The sequence below is a fragment of the Salminus brasiliensis genome, chromosome 11 (genome assembly GCF_030463535.1).
Source record: "Salminus brasiliensis chromosome 11, fSalBra1.hap2, whole genome shotgun sequence".
NCBI lineage: Eukaryota > Metazoa > Chordata > Actinopteri > Characiformes > Bryconidae > Salminus > Salminus brasiliensis.
Window position 1 is genome coordinate 1752027 of NC_132888.1, and position 13208 is coordinate 1765234.

Sequence of the window (13208 nt, forward strand, 5' to 3'; positions counted from 1 at the left end):
TGGATATTAATGTTATTAGAGCTTCATACTGGAAAATAATGTTATTAGAACTTCATACTGGATATTAATGTATTAGAACTTCAATCAGATGAAGGTGTGTGGAGGGTGGGGTGTGTGTTCCGCATTTTCGCTAAGTGGACGGTCTACCTGCTCAGCTCAGACAGCTGTTACAGACAGCACCGCAGGTGGGGGCTATTTCTGTACTCTTTGTTGTGAGCGTGTAGACACACACACACACACACACACACACAGAGAGAGAGACACACAGCTCAGGACTACACAGCCAGCAGATCCCTTTAGGAAATGCTCTCAGAGGCAAATTCATTCAAAATCAGGCTCCGTCCATTAATCACCTGGCTGACACTGAAGACCTGCAAATATCCCACCTCAGAATAATTACCCCAGTATTTTTACTCCACGTACTAACAATGCAGCAGCTAGTCAGTTGGGGCAGTGGTGGCAAATACATGCACCTTTACCTTTAGTGAGTCCGACCTCGCAATGTGAGAGGTACCAATATCTCCCAATAGCAGCACTCCAGAAACATCTCTGTATGCATCAGTCTGCCTAACCTAGAAATACGCTCTATGGACTCTGGAGCAGATCAACATCATGACCCTATTGGCTCCATGCTGCCTAATGCCAGGCGTGGACTAGAGGGGTATAAAGCCTCAGACCCCATTTAGACTCCATTCAGACCCCATTCAGACCCCATTCAGCAGCATCATGAAGATAAATGACGGTCTTCTGATCTCCAGCTTGGCTGCTTGTGGGATTTCTTGACCCAGTCTTACTAACCTCTTAATTAGACCATTATTGGCGACGTTAAACAGTCTCTCGGCCCAAATGACTGTTTAGGGAGTGTTTTATCTCAGTGTTTGAGGGGCTGTGTGTGATTGCTTAGTGTGTGTGTGTGTGTGTGTGTGTGTTGGGTCTGATCAAAGGGAAAGTTCCAGGCTGTGTAGCCCATAAGCTGAGGAGGAAATGACACGGGAAGCTCTCTGAGCTCTTTCCCTCAGGTAACCTGAGCACCACACACACACACACACACACAGAGACACACACCTACATCAAACAAATGGAACACACACTACGAGCAAAGGGACAGTATACACACATTCCTCAATGCCATGTGACCAACATTACACATTTTCAATTTTACAAAATCTGACACACCCAGCTCAAACAAGGCTCCACCCACATGTGTACCTTACACTTTCATAGTAACTGTTGCTAGATTCACCCTAATGAGAGACTGTAGCTCCGCCTCCTCAGTGTATATCACAATACCTACATTTAGAGCGTCATTAATATTCACCCTAATGAGAGACTCTAGCTCCGCCTCCTCAGTGTATATCACAATACCTACATTTAGAGCGTCATTAATATTCACCCTAATGAGAGACTGTAGCTCCGCCTCCTCAGTGTATATCACAATACCTACATTTAGAGCGTTATTAATATTCACCCTAATGAGAGACTGTAGCTCCGCCTCCTCAGTGTATAGCTGAAAGAATGTATTTGTGGGCGGAGCTGTGGTGTAACGCTCACCTGTGTGTTTCAGTGTGTAGCGGGCTCTGCGATGCTGTCTGAGCTGCCCTTCTCCTCCAGCTGCTGCAGGCTGTCCGTGGTGGTTGGGCTGATGCCTACAAGACACAAAATCAGCATCCAGAGGTTCATTAGAAGGGGTGTCCACAAATATTTGGACATGTAGCGTGTAAGCATGTGATGTAACAGTCCAGTCCTCTGAGGGTTAACGCTGCATGCTGAGTGTAGCGCTGTTTAGGCCAGAAGGCTCACGCAGCAGAATGAATGCATGATGGCTGGTGGCTAACATCTGCTGCTAGCGGAGCGTTTGGCTGACTCACAGGCTCGGCACAGCCGGCCATGGCAACTTGTCTCGGGAGGTTTCCCAGCGCATTTGTAACATCAGAGCCCAGCACAACCTTTGACCCATATGACTCAACCAGCGCAGAGACCGAACCCCACCGCCCGCTAATGCAAACCAGCTGTCTGAGACGTTCCCCCTCCCCCCAGACCACAAATCAGTCCGAACGTACTGGAGCTCAGAGGCAAACTGAGGCAAAGTCGACAGAGCGGCGGTGAAGGAGTCGCCCTGCAGTCCGAGAGCACACTTACTAGACATTATTCCACCCTGGAGCAGGAGCATCCTCTCCAAACCCTCACGAGGGCTTCCAGGGCTGACAAACGTCACACTGAACAGCATTGTACAGGCCTTTGATACACCATGTCCAAATACTTGCGGACACCCCTTCTGTTGAGTGGAACTGTGCTATCTGGAATGATGGTGGTGCTCCATCCAGTACTGTTTGGATGAGTTGGGGTGATGATCATCCAACATCCTGACATCACTAATGCTATTGTAGCTGAAAGCAATCAAATCCTCACAGCAATGCTCCTCCAACATCTAGCAGAACATCATCTCTGCCTCCAGAAGACATTGATTGGCTGAATGGGGGGGGGGAGTTAGATTTGGGTTGGAGGAAGGTAAGCAGGTGGATATGTAGACCAATGGGGGCAGTGAGAAGGCGGGGCTTAAAGAGATGCATTTAAAGCTGTAAAAATTCTGAATCAAATGTGTCAAAAGTATTCACACTCAGGTAGAAGTGAGTGGAGATACGAGGTTTTAAAAGACTTCTATAGAAGCTGAAGTATCAACTGAAGCTTTTTACTCCAGTAAAAGTGTAAAAGTACTGGTTTCAGAACCACTTCAAGTAGAAAAGTAAAAGTAATGGAAGGAAAACAAAGACTGAAAGCTTAGGCCGCACCACAGGGGTCTATAGTGCACTACCCCCCCCCCTCCCCAAAACCCCATTCCTCTAAAAGTCATAATGAGGAGAATGATCTATTAAAATGTTGATGTTAAAAATGTTGGGCTGCACTAGGCTCCTGTTTCAGCTGCAGATCTGCCCATTGAAAATGAAGCATTTCAGTAATATCAGCTCTATTAAAGGAGCGTCTCTGTGCTCTACTGAGCATTAACATGAGCTTCATGGAGGAAAATATGAGGAGTCGTTGTCTAGAAGTTTTGTAAAGCTGCAGAAAGTCAGACTTCAGAGGCGTGTGATCAATAAGCTTTATTGGAGTGTAAATGTGGGGCTCAGTCGGGACGTTTCACTGCAGCTCTCTAGAGTCTCTGCCACGGACACAGTCTTCATACTAGACTACAGACATCTGCTGTGAGCTCGCTGGAGAGTGACGGGACGTGTGCAGGTGTGATGGATCTCTTATAAACCAATAGGGAGTCAGAATGGAGTCTGTTTATACTTCTCATCCAATCAGGATCAGACTCACAAGATTTATCTGGAGAGGGTTTTTATTGATGACGAGCCGGAATGAAATCAAAGGGAAATGAAATAGGAGAACGAGGCTGTTTTTAAAATGTAAGGAGGAGAAAGTTCAGATAATTGGGTGAAAATGTGAGAAGTAGAAGTAAAAAGTCAGTAAAGTTTAGATAACAGACATTTCTACTGAAGTAAAGTAATGAAGTATTTGTACCTCATTACTTGACCCCTCTGCTCTGAATGTACGCTGGCGTGAACCCAATCGGAATTCCCAGCCGGACGCAAATGTCTGATCACTTGCATTGATCGACTGCATTTGGGATAAGTGGGAGAAACAGGAGGGATTCGATTTCCCCCCCAAATTGTTGCTTAAATGCTTGTGAGAAACTCTCTCCAGACTGAAACTTGACGAAGCGTCATCAGATCAGCGAACACAATCCAATATCTCGGCCGTCACAGGCCTATTGTTCCCTCGGCAGACCAGTTCATCATCTCTCAGACACGACAATCTGCGAGGGCTGTAATTTACCCTCCACTGCTCCGTCACACTCCACTCAGAGCCCTGAAACTCCACACCGCAGCTCACTGCCATCATCAGCACAGGAACACCACGAGGGAGACGGGTTTCCAGCGGCCTGAACACGGACATGATCTCCTACTCATGACACAGTGGTCAGGAGTGACGTCTGAAGCATTACACTGAGCTGATTTACTTACAGGACTCTGGAGGTCAATCTGTAATGCAACTGACCAGCATGACCAAGACGGTTCGACCACCAGGACTAAGCCGGTCGACCACCACAATCAGTATAACCAAGCATGTCAACCAGTATGACCAAGCCGATCGGTCAGCATGACGTCCAACGTCCAATCTAGTCGACAAGCACGACAAGAATGACCAAGCTGGTCGGCCCGTGTGACCAGTATGACCCAGCAGGTCAACTGTCTTGACCAAGGTGGCCAACCAGCATGGCCAGAACGGCATGACCAACTCGGTTGACCAGCATAACCACCATGACCAGTTTATCATGCTGGTAGACCATCTAAACCACCTTGGTCAAGACAGTTGACCTGCTGGATCATACCAGCCGACCAGCTTGGTCATTCTTGTCCTGCTGGTCGACCAGTGTGACCAGTATGACCCAGCAGGTCAACTGTCTTGACCAAGGTGGCTGACCAGCATGGCCAGAATGGCAGGACCAAGTCAGTTGACCAGCATAACCACCATGACCAGTTTATCATGCTGGTAGACCATCTAAACCACCTTGGTCAAGACAGTTGACCTGCTGGATCATACCAGCCGACCAGCTTGGTCATTATTGTCGTGCTGGTTGACCAGTGTAACCAGTATGACCCAGCAGGTCAACTGTCTTGACCAAGCTGGATTCTTCAGCATGAGCTTCACAGAGGTGCTGGATTCATTAGAGCTGAAGCGCTCCTGTCCACCAGCCTCAGACAGAGACGCAGTAAACAGGCTCACGCTGCTGTTTGCCAGGAGTAGTAACACCTTCTGATGAGCTGCAGCTTCTGAGACAGGCGGCATGTGGTCCGTAGGCTGAGCGTAGCAGACGGCGGGCGGACAGCAGACTGTTCCTGTCTAACATGTTGGTCTCTTCTTCTTTTCTTTTTTTTCTCCTCCTGGTCGTCTTCGTATGGAAAGCAGTGGTGGGCTTGTTAGACCCCATCAGGCTGACCAGCCTGCCTGTGTGCCCCATCCGTCCAGAGCGCGGGTCCCCTTTTAAACTGATGAGCTGACGCGGGTCTGCGTCCTCTGAGTAGTGGGTTAACTGCAGGTTAACCGAAAAAGGATCGAAAAAGGATCTTGCTCTGGTATTCCAGGTGGTTGCTATGGCAGTTATGATGTTGCATGTGGTTGCTAAGGGGTTTCTAAGTGTGTGCTATGGTTTTGCTAATGTATTGCATGTGGTTACTAAGGTGTGATGGGCGGTTGCTATAGAGGTGCCATGGTGTTTCAGGTGTTTGCTGAACTGTGTCTAAATGGTTGTTATGACAGTTTTATGACAGGTATTGCAGGTGGTTGCTAAGGTGTCCTAGGTGGTTGCTATGGCAGTTATGGTATTGCAGGTGGTTGCTAATTTGTTTCTAAGTGGGTGCTATGGTGTCACCAATGTGTTTCTAAGTGGTTGCTATGGAAGTCATGGTATTTCAGGTGGTTGCTAAGGTGTCCTAGGTGGTTGCTATGGCAGTTATGGTATTGCAGGGGGTTGCTAATTTGTTTCTAAGTGGGTGCTATGGTGTCACCAATGTGTTTCTAAGTGGTTGCTATGGAAGTCATGGTATTGCAGGTGGTTGCTAATGCATTTCAGCTGTTTGCTATGGTATTTCAGGTGGGTTTACAGGTGTTGCTAATGTATTTCAGGTGGTTGCTAAGGTATTATAGGCGGTTGCTATAGAAGTTACTATGGTATTTTAGGTGTTTGCTAAACTGTATTTCTAAGTGGGTGCTCTGTTGTCACCAATGTGTTTCTATGGTGGTTTCTATGGAGTCCCAGGTGGTTGCATTTCAGCTGGTTGCAATGGAAGCTGTTACAGTATTTTAGGTGTTTGCTAAAGTGTTGCTAAGGAGTTTCTAAGTGGGTGCTATGGTGTTGCTAATTGTTTCAAAGTGGTTGACAGAGTGGTTTCTATCATATCCAAGGTGGTTGCTAAGGTGCCCCAGGTCGTTGCTAAGCTGTGAAGGTTGCTACAGAAGTTGATATGGTATTTCAGGTATTTGCTGTGTTGCTAAGGTTTTTCTAAGTGGGTGCTATGGTGTTGCTAATTATTTCTAGGTGGGTGATAGAGTGTTTTCTATCATACCTTAGGTGGTCGCTAAGGTGTCCCAGATGGTTGCTAATGGAAGTTTCTATGGTATTGTAGGTGTTTGCTAAAGTGTTACTAATGTGTTTCTAGGTGGTTGCTGATGTATTTCAGGTGGTTGCTAAGGTGTTACAGGCAGTTGCTGAGTAAGGTTGTAAGGTGTAGCTAATGTATGTTTGTTATGGTGTTGCTAATGTGTTGTTAGGTGGTTGCTGTGGAGTTCAGGTGTTCAGGCACATTTCAGGTGTTTGCTAAGGTGTTGCCAAGATGATTTCCAGGGCGGTTGCTACATTATTTTCATGCAGCTGCCTTAATATATACTGTATAAACAGACTTGTGCAAAAGTTTGGACACTCTGGTCGAGTGTTGTGTATTGAAGTCACATCCTTTACAGAAACATGTCTGCACATAATTCAAAAATGAGGACATGGGAAAATAAAAATGTGGCGTGGTCCAAAGTAACGGTACATTCCATTGTATGGTTTGTTGATTTAAACCTCCCTTGATCAGGGGTGCACAAACTTTTGCAGAAGACTGTATATACTGAAACCTTTCCAATGTTGTATTTCTTTTGAGACATTTGTTTGGGTGATGTGTTTTTGCTCCTCACTCAAAAGTCAAAAGTCCCTTTCAGAGCAGGTTTGATGGTCGACTGCCCAGAAAGAGCGAGAGCAGGAGCGGGGCAGAGAGGCTGGCTTTGTATTCGGTCCAGGAGAACGGTCTCAGTCAGCGATCTGCACACTTTCACAGCTTCCTTCGGGTTTCTGAGCGAAGCATCCCGCCACTAAAGGCCGCATTATCATTCCCAACCAGCCTCTCAGCACTGATTCACTTTCAGCAGCGTCAGGCCCTTCACTGTGCTCAGCACACAGCGCGAACCTCACCCAGCTAAACCCCACACACTCAATTCACATCAGCTTAGCCGCAGAGAGCCGCAGACACCACGCCGAGGCATGATGCTATGCTCATCTTCCCCCAACAGCCCGGAGCTGTTCTGCTGCTTATTTACACTTTACATATATTGAGTGGCTGCTAAGGTGTCCCCTGTGGTTGCTGTGGTGTTATGGGTCATTGTTACGGAGGCTGCCAAGGTGTTCGTAGGTGGCTACTGTGGTATCCTAAATGGTTGTTAGTGTGGATGCTATGGTATTTACTATGGTATTTCAAATTGGTTCCTAAGGTGTTTCCAAGTGCATGCTATAGTGTTGTTAATGTGGTCCCAGGCGGTTGGTGTGCCAAGCGGTAACTAGGATGCCTGCTATGGTATTATAAGTCATTGCTATGGAAGTTGCTATGGTATTTTGGGTGAGTGCTAAGCTGTTAGTAGGTGGTTACTGTTGTATCCTAAATGGTTGTTAGAGTGGATGCTACGGTATTTGGGGTTGTTGCTAATGTGTACCAGGTGGTTGCTGTGGCAGTTACTATGGTATTTCATAGTGGTTACTATGGTATTTCAAAGTACATGTTATAGTGTTGTAATGTGGTAATGGTGGTATTTTCTAGTGGTCACTAAGGTGTGCCAAGCAGTAACTAGGATACTGGCTATGGTATTATAAGTCATTGCTATGATATTTTGGGTGAGTGCTAAGGTGTAAGTAGGTGGTTACTGTGGTATCCCAAAAGGTTGCTAGGGTAGATGCTATGGTATTTAAGGTTGTTGCTAATATGTACCAGGTGGTTGCTATGGCAGTTGCTTCTGTATTTCAAAATAGTTAGTAAGGTGTTTCTAAGTCCAAACTATGGTGTTGCTAATGTGGTCCTAAGGTCCTGCTGTGGTATTTTTCAGTGGTTGCTAAGGTGTGCAAAGTAGTGACTAGGATGCCTACTATGGTTTTATACATCATTGCTACGGAAGTTGCTATGGTATTTTGGGTGGATGCTATGGTGTTAGTAGGTGGTTACTGTGGTATCCCAAGGTGTGCCACATGGCTGCTAAGGCAGTTGCTATGGTATGTCAAAGTGGTTGCTAAGGTGTTTAAGTGTGTGCTATATTCCTAGGTGGCTGTTGTGGTTTTCCACTGAAGTACTGAACTCCTCCGATACAGATCGTGTGTTCAGAGAGCCTGCAGCAGAAGGCTAAAGCACCAAACCCTGATGTGTGCAGGACTCACTGGGAGATGCAGAAGGTAAGCGCCGCGAGATGATAGCAACCCACGGAGCCTCTCAGTAGGAAGAGCTATTTATAAAAGGGGTTCCTGGCAGGCACACACACACACACACACACACACACACACACTCTACTTTGTGCTGTACATCTCTAGCGCCTCTTCTCATCCATCTCAGTGGAGTTATTGTGCACCAGTGACTTGAAATACTAGTCAATAGCCTCCACCTGTCTGAGCTACTTAAATAAATACCATCTAATCAATTCATCATTTTTATTACTTTTATTACACATACATACATACACATACGGTTGCTTCCTATTTTAAGTCACTCCATATGGACAAAAGTATAGAGACACACCTCTTAAACTTTGAATTCAGGTGTGTGATTCAGTCCCATTCAGCTACAGCTGTATAAATCCAGCCTCTAGTCCTGCAGTCTGTCTTTCCTCCACACATCAGTGAAAGAACGGGAGGTTCTGAAGAGCTCACTGAACTCCAGCGTGGTTCTGTATGTAATAGGAGACACCGCTGCACCAACAACAACAAGTCAGCTGGTGAAATTTAGACCTTCCCTCCTAGATCTTCCTCCATCAGCTGTGAGTGGTGTTATTATTGGACAGTGGAAGAGTTTAGGAGGAACAGCTCACAGAGAGCAGCTCAGTGTCCACTGAGTGTCTGTCAGACCACGTAATGTTACAGAGCGGGGTCAGGGCCGAGTGCTGAGCTCCAAACCTCCTCTAGCTTTAACATCAGCACAGAAACTGCACCAGGAGCTTGGTGGTAAGGGTTTTTATGGCCGAGCAGCTGCACACATACCTCACGTCACCAAGCACGGGGCCAGGGGGACGTTACCTGCCTGACTGCACTGTGCCTGCTGTAAAGTTTGGTGGAGGAGGGATAATGCTAGAAGGGTGTTTTTCAGGGTTTGGTCTGTAGGCCCCTTAGTTCCAGTGATGCTGGAATGTTTCAGCATCCCAAGATGTCCCAATTCTGGACATCTGTACGGTGTGGGGAAGGCCCTTTTCTGACCAGCATGACTGACTGGGCCCCAGTGCACAAAGCAAGGCTGGGGATGGGTGAGTTTGTTGTGGAAGAATTGTCCCACATAGGAACTAAAATGGAAACTGTGTCTTGGACCTCACAAATGCTCTTCTGGATCAATGGGAAATCAATAAATATATAATATATATTTTTTTAAATAAATAAAAAAATGAATTAATTAAAATAATAATAACAAATAAATAAACAAACAAATGTGTTGTTGACTGATGGAATAGGTGGAGCTAAACTGATGCAGGCTGAATGACTGAATGGGCGGGGCTAAACTTCTTTAAATTGAATGGGAGGGACTAAGCTGTTGTAGGCTAAATGGGTGGAGCCAAAGTTTTGTAGGTTAAATGTATGGGGTGATATATGAAAATGTTCATGATGATGATGACATCACAACTGTGAGAAATTCTAATCAGGCTGTTTTTACAATTTAATGTCAATATATGAAGTATGTTATGATTTTTTTTTTATGAAAATTGAATGTTTTAATGTTTACATAAAGTAGCTCACCACACTCTTATTTGGAAATGTTGTGTGCCAGAAAAACGTCAGACTGATTACTGTGGCCAGAAGCCATGATAACCAATCAATCAGCCCTACAGCACTTCACCCAGGACCTTTCCCAGCATCTCCCACAGGAACGAGGGAAGAGAAACGGCAGTATGAGCCAAACCGGCTCAGAGAAGCCTTTCAGCTCGTCCAGCTCTCGTTCTAATTCTGCTCACCCTGCAGCAGGTTCGACAACCATTCTCACTTCTGAACAAACCCCCCCCGGCTCCATCGCTCGGCCCAAACAGCGCAGCTGGACCGCCCCGGCAGGAGGCCACTGGAGGAAGAGAGTGCGCACTTGAAGTTTTAGAGGCTGCCGTTTCTAATTTGGTGGGTTTTTAATTTGCTAGAAGTGGAAACCCATGCGGTGTCATGACTGGCAGACTACCAGCATGCGGCGCTAATGAGCACCATGAACCATTAATCAAGCTCAATTATGAGGAAAAAGTAAATAAAAGGGCCATTCCAATTTTTCTCAATTCCTGCAGAGTTCATTCAGAGTCGGGTTCGGTGTGAAACTGTGGCTAATGGTAGAAGAACTGACCCACTCTGATCTCTTTACAATGGTGGAAAATGGAACCAGGCGTCGGTCGCCATGACTACAACACAGATACAGCCCATTATTTATTTCCTATCCAAACCCACCAGTGAAGCTATGCAAGTCTTCTGAGTTTTATGATTTTAGAGTTTGGTGATGATGATGAAGACGTTTTCTTTGGGTACTATTTTACAGCACTTCATTAGACCCCCCCTACACTGTGCTTCCATTCACTGGCCACTTTATTAGAAACACCTAGTCTGCGCTTTCAATGACTGGCCAGTTTATTAGAAACCCCTCTCATATCTAAAAGCAGGGAGGAATGATGTCTAACAAAGTGGCCAGTGAGTGGAAGCACAAGGTAGGTGTTTCTAATAAAGTGGCCAGTGAGTGGAAGCACAAGGTAGGTGTTTCTAATAAAGTGGCCAGTGAGTGGATGCACAAGGTAGGGGTTTCTAATAAAGTGGCCAGTGAGTGGAAGCACAAGGTAGGGGTTTCTAATAAAGTGTCCAGTGAGTGGAAGCACAAGGTAGGGGTTTCTAAAAAAGTGGCCAGTGAGTGGAAGCACAAGGTAGGTGTTTCTAATAAAGTGGCCAGTGTGTGAAAGCACAAGGTTGGGGTTTCTAATAAAGTGGCCAGTGAGTGGAAGCACAAGGTAGGGGTTTCTAATAAAGTGGCCAGTGAGTGGAAGCACAAGGTAGGGGTTTCTAAAAAAGTGGCCAGTGAGTGGAAGCACAAGGTAGGTGTTTCTAATAAAGTGGCCAGTGTGTGAAAGCACAAGGTTGGGGTTTCTAATAAAGTGGCCAGTGAGTGGAAGCACAAGGTAGGGGTTTCTAATAAAGTGGCCAGTGAGTGGATGCACAAGGTAGGCGTTTCTAATAAAGTGGCCAGTGAGTGGAAGCACAAGGTAGGGGTTTCTAATAAAGTGGCCAGTGAGTGGATGCACAAGGTAGGCGTTTCTAATAAAGTGGCCAGTGAGTGGATGCACAAGGTAGGGGTTTCTAATAAAGTGGCCAGTGAGTGGAAGCACAAGGTAGGGGTTTCTAATAAAGTGGCCAGTGAGTGGAAGCACAAGGTAGGGGTTTCTAATAAAGTGGCCAGTGAGTGGAAGCACAAGGTAGGCGTTTCTAATAAAGTGGCCAGTGAGTGGAAGCACAAGGTAGGCGTTTCTAATAAAGTGGCCAGTGTGTGAAAGCACAAGGTAGGGGTTTCTAATAAAGTGGCCAGTGAGTGGAAACACAAGGTAGGGGTTTCTAATAAAGTGGCCAGCGAGTGAAAGCACAAGGTTGGGGTTTCTAATAAAGTGGCCAGCGAGTGGAAGCACAAGGTAGGGGTTTCTAATAAAGTGGTCAGTGAGTGAAAGCACAAGGTAGGGGTTTCTAATAAAGTGGCCAGTGAGTGGAAGCACAAGGTAGGGGTTTCTAATAAAGTGGCCAGTGAGTGGAAGCACAAGGTAGGGGTTTCTAATAAAGTGGTCAGTGAGCAGAAGCGCAGGGTAGGTGTTTCTAATAAAGCGGCCACTGATACAGTCTGAAGGGAAAATTCCTCAGCTGCTCAGACCTGCAGGAATCCGTTCCTGCTCATAAAGAGTGAAGCAGATCTTCTGTTTATGGAAAAATGGTTCTGCGGAGCTCCGGGACACAACGATCAACGTCCAAGAACTTTCTATCCACCCCATTTACATCTTATTCAGGTTTAGTTAACACTGTTTGGTACAAGACATCACTTCCTCTCCAAGTGAGGAATCAAAACAACCATCACTATCCATCACAACACACACACACACACACACACACACACACACACACACACACACACATTAAAGCAACAGTGTCACTAAAAAGGAAAAAGGTCCACAACTTCCTCCTCTCGCTTTGATATGGGGTCATTAGACAGTTGCTGTAATGATGTGAGGTTGTTGCTATGCTCCTAAAGGTGGTTGCTGTTGGCTTTCTAGATGGTTGTAAGACAGCTGCAGTGCTCCTAGTGGTTGCTAAAGAGTTCCTAGATGGTTGCTATGCAGTTGTTAGACAGTTGCTATATTGTTCCAAGTGGTTGCAATGCTGTTGATAAGCAGCTGCGATCGAATTCCAGGTGGGTGCTATGACAATGTGAGGCAATTGCTGTGTTCTTTCAAGTGGTTGCTATGGGGTTGCAAGATGGTTGCTATGCTCCAATCACATCTACAATACAAATCATCAGCTGATGTGAATGTATATTTGGGGGGGGTTACTGTTTATTATTTCCATGTTTGGAAGCTGTACTTTAGCCTGAATGGAATTCTGGGACTTCTACACACACCTCAGTCATCAAACACACTCACTATGAACACACACACATTGTTATACAGTCTTCGGGGGAATTTGGACAAATAACAGTCTGATTGGTGGGAAACTTGGTAACCAGTGTTGCTATGGGAACACAGGAAGATGACCAAAAGCATGTTCTACTGGAATTAACCTGATTAACTTGATTAAACACCGGTTAACTCCACTGTCTGGCCACACTCTCCTCTACTGAACACCTCCACATGGTTTGAAGAGGGTGTGTGATGATGTAGGAGTTAGCACCATGCTAACTGGTGTACATAAGCTTCCAGCACTTGTTAGCCACATTAGCTTCGCAGCTCCAGTGAAGTTGAGGAAATGAGGGTTAGGGTTTCTTTTGGCCAAAAGAAATTCTTTAAGGCACTGAAAGGAGGTGCTGTGTGTGTTGGGAGGCCAATAACTTTATCACAACCACACACACACACACACACACACACACACACACACAGAAGATGGAAGGGGTGAGTGAGTGCACAGCAGTAGACATCAGGCATGTGTGGAGGAGACAGAG

At 45.9% G+C, this 13208-nt stretch overlaps 2 protein-coding genes across 4 annotated transcripts in view; both read right to left on the reverse strand.

Moving 5' to 3' along the window:
* Nucleotides 1–13208, reverse strand: part of gtf2b (general transcription factor IIB) — a 340326-nt gene that overhangs the window by 205722 nt on the left and 121396 nt on the right. The gene's annotated exons all lie outside the window — the stretch shown is intronic.
* Nucleotides 1–13208, reverse strand: part of fam110b (family with sequence similarity 110 member B) — a 57859-nt gene that overhangs the window by 19222 nt on the left and 25429 nt on the right. Inside the window, exon 2 of one of the 2 annotated variants that reach the window (XM_072691314.1) lies at nucleotides 1552–1646. The exons of the other annotated variant lie outside the window; for it this stretch is intronic. The gene's annotated coding sequence lies outside the window, so the exon portion shown is untranslated. The remainder of the gene's footprint in view (nucleotides 1–1551; nucleotides 1647–13208) is intronic. 2 annotated transcript variants of the gene reach the window in all.